Raw genomic sequence first — 6,828 nt, forward strand, 5'->3', positions numbered from 1 at the left:
GGATGATCTCTGAAGCACTGGTCCCTTCATGGGATGATCTCTGAAGCACTGGTCCCTTCATGGGATGATCTTCCCTACCTCTAATCTGAGTTCTGTGATGCACTGGTCTCGTCATGGGATTTTTTCTGATGCACTGGTCCCTTCATGGGATGATCTCTGATGGACTGGTCCCTACATGGGATGATCTTGCATACCTCTAATGTGAGTGCTGTGATGTACTTGTCCCTTCATGGGATGATCTCTGCGCTGGTCCCTTCATGGGATGATCTTGAATACCTCTAATGTGAGTGCTCCGATGTACTGGTCCCTTCATGGAATGATCTTTGATGCACTGGTCCCTTCATGGGATGATCTTTGATGCACTGGTCCCTTCATGGGTTGATATCTGCACTGGTCCCTTCATGGGTTGATCTCTGCACTGGTCCCTTCATGGGATGATCTCTGGTCCCTTCATGGGATGATCTTTGCACTGGTGCCTTCATGGGATGATCTTGCATGCCTCTAATTTGAGTGCTGTGATGCAGTGTTCCCTTCATGGGATGATCTCTGATGCACTGATCCCTTCATGGGATGATCTCTGATGCACTCGTCCCTTCATGGGATGATCTCTGATGCACTCGTCCCTTCATGGGATGGTCTCTGATGCACTAGTCCCTTCATGGTGTGATCTCGCATACCTATAATGTGAATGCTGTGATGTACAGGTCCCTTCATGGGATGATCTGTGATGCACTGGTCCCTTCATGGGATGATCTCTGCACTGGTCCTTTCATGGGATGATCTCTGGTCTCCTTCATGGGATGATCTTTCATACACTGGTCCCTTGATGTGATGATCTTTGATGCACTGGTCCCTTCATGGGAGGATCTCTGCACTGGTCCCTTCGTGGGATTCTCTTGCATACCTCTAATCTCACTGCTGTGATGTACAGGTCCCTTCAAGGGATGATCTTTGATGCGCTGGTCTCGTCATGGGATGATTTTTGTTGCGCTGGTCCCGTCATGGGATGATCTTGCATACCTCTAATCTGAGTGCTGTGATGCACTGGTCCCTTCATGGGATGATCTCTGATGCACTGGTCTCTTCATGGGATGATCTCTGATGCACTGGTCCCTTGATGGGATGATCTCTGATGCACTGGTCCCTTGATGGGATGATCTCTGATGCACTGGTCCCTTGATGGGATGATCTCTGATGCACTGGTCCCTTCATGGGATGAATTCTGATGCACTGGTCCCTTCATGAGATGATCTTGCTTACCTCTAATCTGAGTGCTGTGATGCACTGGTCCCTTCATTGTATAATCTTTGATGCGCTGGTCCCGTCATGGGATGATTTTTGATGCGCTGGTCCCATCATGGGATGATTTTTGATGCGCTGGTCCCGTCATGGGATGATCTTTGATGCACTGGTCCCTTCATGGGATGATCTTGCATACCTCTAATCTGAGAAGCTGTGATGCACTGGTCCCTTCATGGGATGATCTCTGATGTACTGGTCCCTTCATGGGATGATCTTTGATGCACTGGTCCCTTCATGGAATGATCTTGCATACCTCTAATCTGAGTGCTGTGATGCACTGGTCCCTTCACGGGATGATCTCTGATGCACTGGTCCCTTCATGGGATGATCCTTGATGCACTGGTCCCTTCATGGAATGATCTTGCATACCTCTAATCTTAGTGCTGTGATGCAATGGTCCCTTCATGGGATGATCTTTGATGCAGTGGTCCCTTCATGGAATGATCTTTGATGCCCTGGTCCCTTCATGGGATGATCTTGCATACCTCTAATGTGAGTGCTGTGATGCACTGGTCCCTTCATGGGATGATCTCTGCTGCGCTGGTCCCTTCATGGGATGATCTCTGATGCGCTGGTCCCTTCATGGGATGATCTCTGATGCACTGGTCCCTTCATGGGATCATCTTGCATACCTTTAATCTTTGTGCTGTGATGTACTGGTCCCTTCATGGGATGATCTTTGATGCGCTGGTCCCTTCATGGATTGATCTCTGCACTGGTCCCTTCATGGGATGATCTTGCATACCTCTAATCTGAGTGCTGTGATGCGCTGCTCCCTTCATGGGATCTCTGATGCGCTGGTCCCTTCATGGGATGACCTCTGATGTGCTGGTCCCTTCATGGGATGAACTCTGATGCGCTGGTCCCTTTATGGGATGAACTCTGATGCGCTGATCCCTTTATGGGATGAACTCTGATGCGCTGATCCCTTCATGGGTTGATCTTGCATACCTCTAATCTGAGAGCTGTGATGCACTGGTCCCTTCATGGGATGATCTTTGATGCACTGGTCCCTTCATGGGATGATCTTTGCACTCGTCCCTACATGGGATGATCTTGAATACCTCTAATCTGAGTGCTGTGATGCACTGGTCCCTTCATGGGATGATCTCTGATGCACTGGTCCCTTCATGGGATAATCTTGAATACCTCTAATCTGAGTGCTGTGATGCACTGCTCCCTTCATGGGATCTGTTATGTGCTGGTCCCTTCATGGGATGATCTCTGATGCGCTGGTCCCTTCAAGGGATGATCTCTGATGTGCCCCTCCCTTCATGGGATGATCTCTGATGCACTGGTCCCTTCATGGGATGATCTTGCATACCTCTAATCTGAGTGCTGTGATGCACTTGTCCCTTCATGGGATGATCTTTGATGCACTGGTCACTTCATGGTATGATCTTTGGTCCCTTCATGGGATGATCTTTGATGCACTGGTCCCTTCATTGAATGATCTCTGATGCACTGATCCCTTCATGGGATTATCGTTGATGCACTGGTCACTTCATGGGATGATCTTGAATACCTCTAATCTGAGTGCTCTGATGCACTGGTCCCTTCGTGGGATGATCTCTGATGTGCTGGTCCCTTCGTGGGATGATCTCTGCTGCACTGTTCTCTTCATGGGATGAACTTTGATGCACTGTTCTCTACATGGGATGAACTTTGATGCACTGGTCCCTTCAAGTGATGATCTTTGATGCACTGGTCCCTTCAAGGGATGATCTTTGATGCACTGGTCCCTTCGTGAGATGATCTCTGCACTGGTCCCTTCATGGGATGATCTTTGATGCGCTGGTCCCTTCATGGGATGATCTTTGATGCGCTGGTCCCTTCATGGGATGATCTTTGATGCACTGGTCCCTTCATGGGATGATCTTTGATGCACTGGTCCCTTCATGGGATGATCTCTGGTCCTTTCATGGGATGATCTCTGGTCCCTTCACAAGATGATCTCTTGTTCCTTAATGGGATGATCTCTGGTCCCTTCGTAGGATGATCTTTGATGCACTGGTCCCTTCATGGGATCTCTGATGCGCTGGTCCCTTGATGGGATGATCTCTGATGCGCTGGTCCCTTGATGGGATGATCTCTGATGCGCTGGTCCCTTGATGGGATGATCTCTGATGCGCTGGTCCCTTGATGGGATGATCTCTGATGCGCTGGTCTCTTCATGGGATGATCTCTGATGCGCTGGTCCCTTCATGGGATGATCTCTGATGCGCTGGTCCCTTCATGGGATGATCTCTGATGCACTGGTCCCTTCATGGGATGATCTCTGATGCACTGGTCCCTTCATGGGATGGTCTCTGATGCACTGGTCCCTTCATGGGATGGTCTCTGATGCACTGGTCCCTTCATGGGATGATCTCTGATGCACTGGTCCCTTCATGGGATGATCTCTGCACTGGTCCCTTCATGGGACGATCTCTGATGCACTGGTCCCTTCATGGGATAATCTTGCATACCTCTAATCGGAGTACTGTGATGCACTGGTCCCTTCATGGGATGATCTCTGATGCACTGGTCCATTAATGGGATGATCTCTGCACTGGTCCCTTCATGGGATGATCTTTGATGTGCTGGTCCTTTCATGGGATCATCTTTGATGCGCTGGTCCCTTCATGGGATCATCTTTGATGCGCTGGTCCCTTCGTGGGATGATCTTTGATGCGCTGGTCCCTTCGTGGGATGATCTTTGATGCACTGGTCCCTTTGTGGGATGATCTGATTAGCTGGTCCCTTTGTGGGATGATCTCTGATGTGCTGGTCCCTTCATGGGATGATCTTTGATGCGCTGGTCCTCTCTGATGCGCTGGTCCCTTTGTGGGATGATTTCTGATGCGCTGGTCCCTTTGTGGGATGATTTCTGATGCGCTGGTCCCTTCGTGGGATGATCTCTGATGCGCTGGTCCCTTCGTGGGATGATCTCTGATGCGCTGGTCCCTTCGTGGGATGATCTCTGATGCGCTGGTCCCTTCGTGGGATGATCTCTGCGCTGGTCCCTTCATGGGATGATCTTGCATACCTCTAATCTGAGAGCTGTGATGCACTGGTCCCTTCATGGGATGATCTTTGATGCACTGGTCCCTTCATGGGATGATCTTTGCACTCGTCCCTACATGGGATGATCTTAAATACCTCTAATCTGAGTGCTGTGATGCACTGGTCCCTTCATGGGATGATCTCTGATGCACTGGTCCCTTCATGGGATGATCTTGAATACCTCTAATCTGAGTGCTGTGATGCACTGGTCCCTTCATGGGATGATCTCTGATGCACTGGTCCCTTCATGGGATGATCTGTGCACTGGTACCTTCATGGGATTATCTTGCATACCTCTAATCTGAGAAGCTGTGATGCACTGGTCCCTTCATGGGATGATCTCTGATGTACTGGTCCCTTCATGGGATGATCTTTGATGCACTGGTCCCTTCATGGAATTATCTTGCATACCTCTAATCTTAGTGCTGTGATGCAATGGTCCCTTCATGGGATGATCTTTGATGCAGTGGTCCCTTCATGGAATGATCTTTGATGCCATGGTCCCTTCATGGGATGATCTTGCATACCTCTAATGTGAGTGCTGTGATGCACTGGTCCCTTCATGGGATGATCTCTGCTGCACTCGTCCCTTCATGGGATGATCTCTGATGCACTGGTCCCCTCATGGGATGATCTCTGATGCGCTGGTCCCTTCATGGGATGATCTCTGATGCACTGGTCCCTTCATGGGATCATCTTGCATACCTTTAATCTTTGTGCTGTGATGCACTGGTCCCTTCATGGGATGATCTTTGATGCGCTGGTCCCTTCATGGATTGATCTCTGCACTGGTCCCTTCATGGGATGATCTTGCATACCTCTAATCTGAGTGCTGTGATGCACTGCTCCCTTCATGGGATCTCTGATGCGCTGGTCCCTTCATGGGATGACCTCTGATGTGCTGGTCCCTTCATGGGATGACCTCTGATGTGCTGGTCCCTTCATGGGATGAACTCTGATGCGCTGGTCCCTTTATGGGTTGATCTTGCATACCTCTAATCTGAGAGCTGTGATGCACTGCTCCCTTCATGGGATCTCTGATGCGCTGGTCCCTTCATGGGATGACCTCTGATGTGCTGGTCCCTTCATGGGATGACCTCTGATGCGCTGGTCCCTTTATGGGTTGATCTTGCATACCTCTAATCTGAGAGCTGTGATGCACTGGTCCCTTCATGGGATGATCTTTGATGCACTGGTCCCTTCATGGGATGATCTTTGCACTCGTCCCTACATGGGATGATCTTGAATACCTCTAATCTGAGTGCTGTGATGCACTGGTCCCTTCATGGGATGATCTCTGATGCACTGGTCCCTTCATGGGATGATCTTGAATACCTCTAATCTGAGTGCTGTGATGCACTGCTCCCTTCATGTGATCTGTGATGCACTGGTCCCTTCATGGGATGATCTTTGGTCCCTTCATGGGATGATCTTTGATGCACTGGTCCCTTCATTGAATGATCTCTGATGCACTGGTCCCTTCATGGGATTATAGTTGATGCACTGGTCCCTTCATGGGATGATCTTGCATACCTCTAATCTGAGTGCTGTGATGCACTTGTCCCTTCATGGGATGATCTTTGATGCACTGGTCACTTCATGGGATGATCTTGAATACCTCTAATTTGAGTGCTCTGATGCACTGGTCCCTTTGTGGGATGATCTCTGATGTGCTGGTCCCTTCGTGGGATGATCTCTGCTGCACTGGTCTCTTCATGGGATGAACTTTGATGCACTGTTTCCTTCATGGGATGAACTTTGATGCACTGGTCCCTTCAAGGGATGATCTTTGATGCACTCGTCCCTTCAAGGGATGATCTTTGATGCACTGGTCCCTTCATGAGTTGATCTCTGATGGACTGGTCCCTTCATGGGATGATCTTGCATACCTCTAATGTGAGTGCTGTGATGCACTGGTCCCTTCATGGGTGCACTGGTGCCTTCATGGGATGATATTTAATGCACTGGTCCCTTCATGTGATGATCTTGCATACCTCTAATCTGAGTGCTGTGATGCACTGGTACCTTCATGGGATGATCTCTGATGCACTGGTACCTTCATGGGATGATCTCTGATGCACTGGTACCTTCATGGGATGATCTCTGAAGCACTGGTCCCTTCATGGGATGATCTCTGGTCCCTTCATGGGATGATCTCTTGTCCCTCCATGGGATGATCCTTGATGCACTGGTCCCTACATGGGATGATCGTTGCACTGGTCCCTTCATGGGATGATCGTTGCACTGGTCCCTTCATGGGATGATCTCTGAAGCACTGGTCCCTTCATGGGATGATCTCTGAAGCACTGGTCCCTTCATGGGATGATCTTCCCTACCTCTAATCTGAGTTCTGTGATGCACTGGTCTCGTCATGGGATTTTTTCTGATGCACTGGTCCCTTCATGGGATGATCTCTGATGGACTGGTCCCTACATGGGATGATCTTGCATACCTCTAATGTGAGTGCTGTGATGTACTTGT

This window comes from Triturus cristatus, chromosome 8 (assembly GCF_964204655.1).
Source record: "Triturus cristatus chromosome 8, aTriCri1.1, whole genome shotgun sequence".
NCBI lineage: Eukaryota > Metazoa > Chordata > Amphibia > Caudata > Salamandridae > Triturus > Triturus cristatus.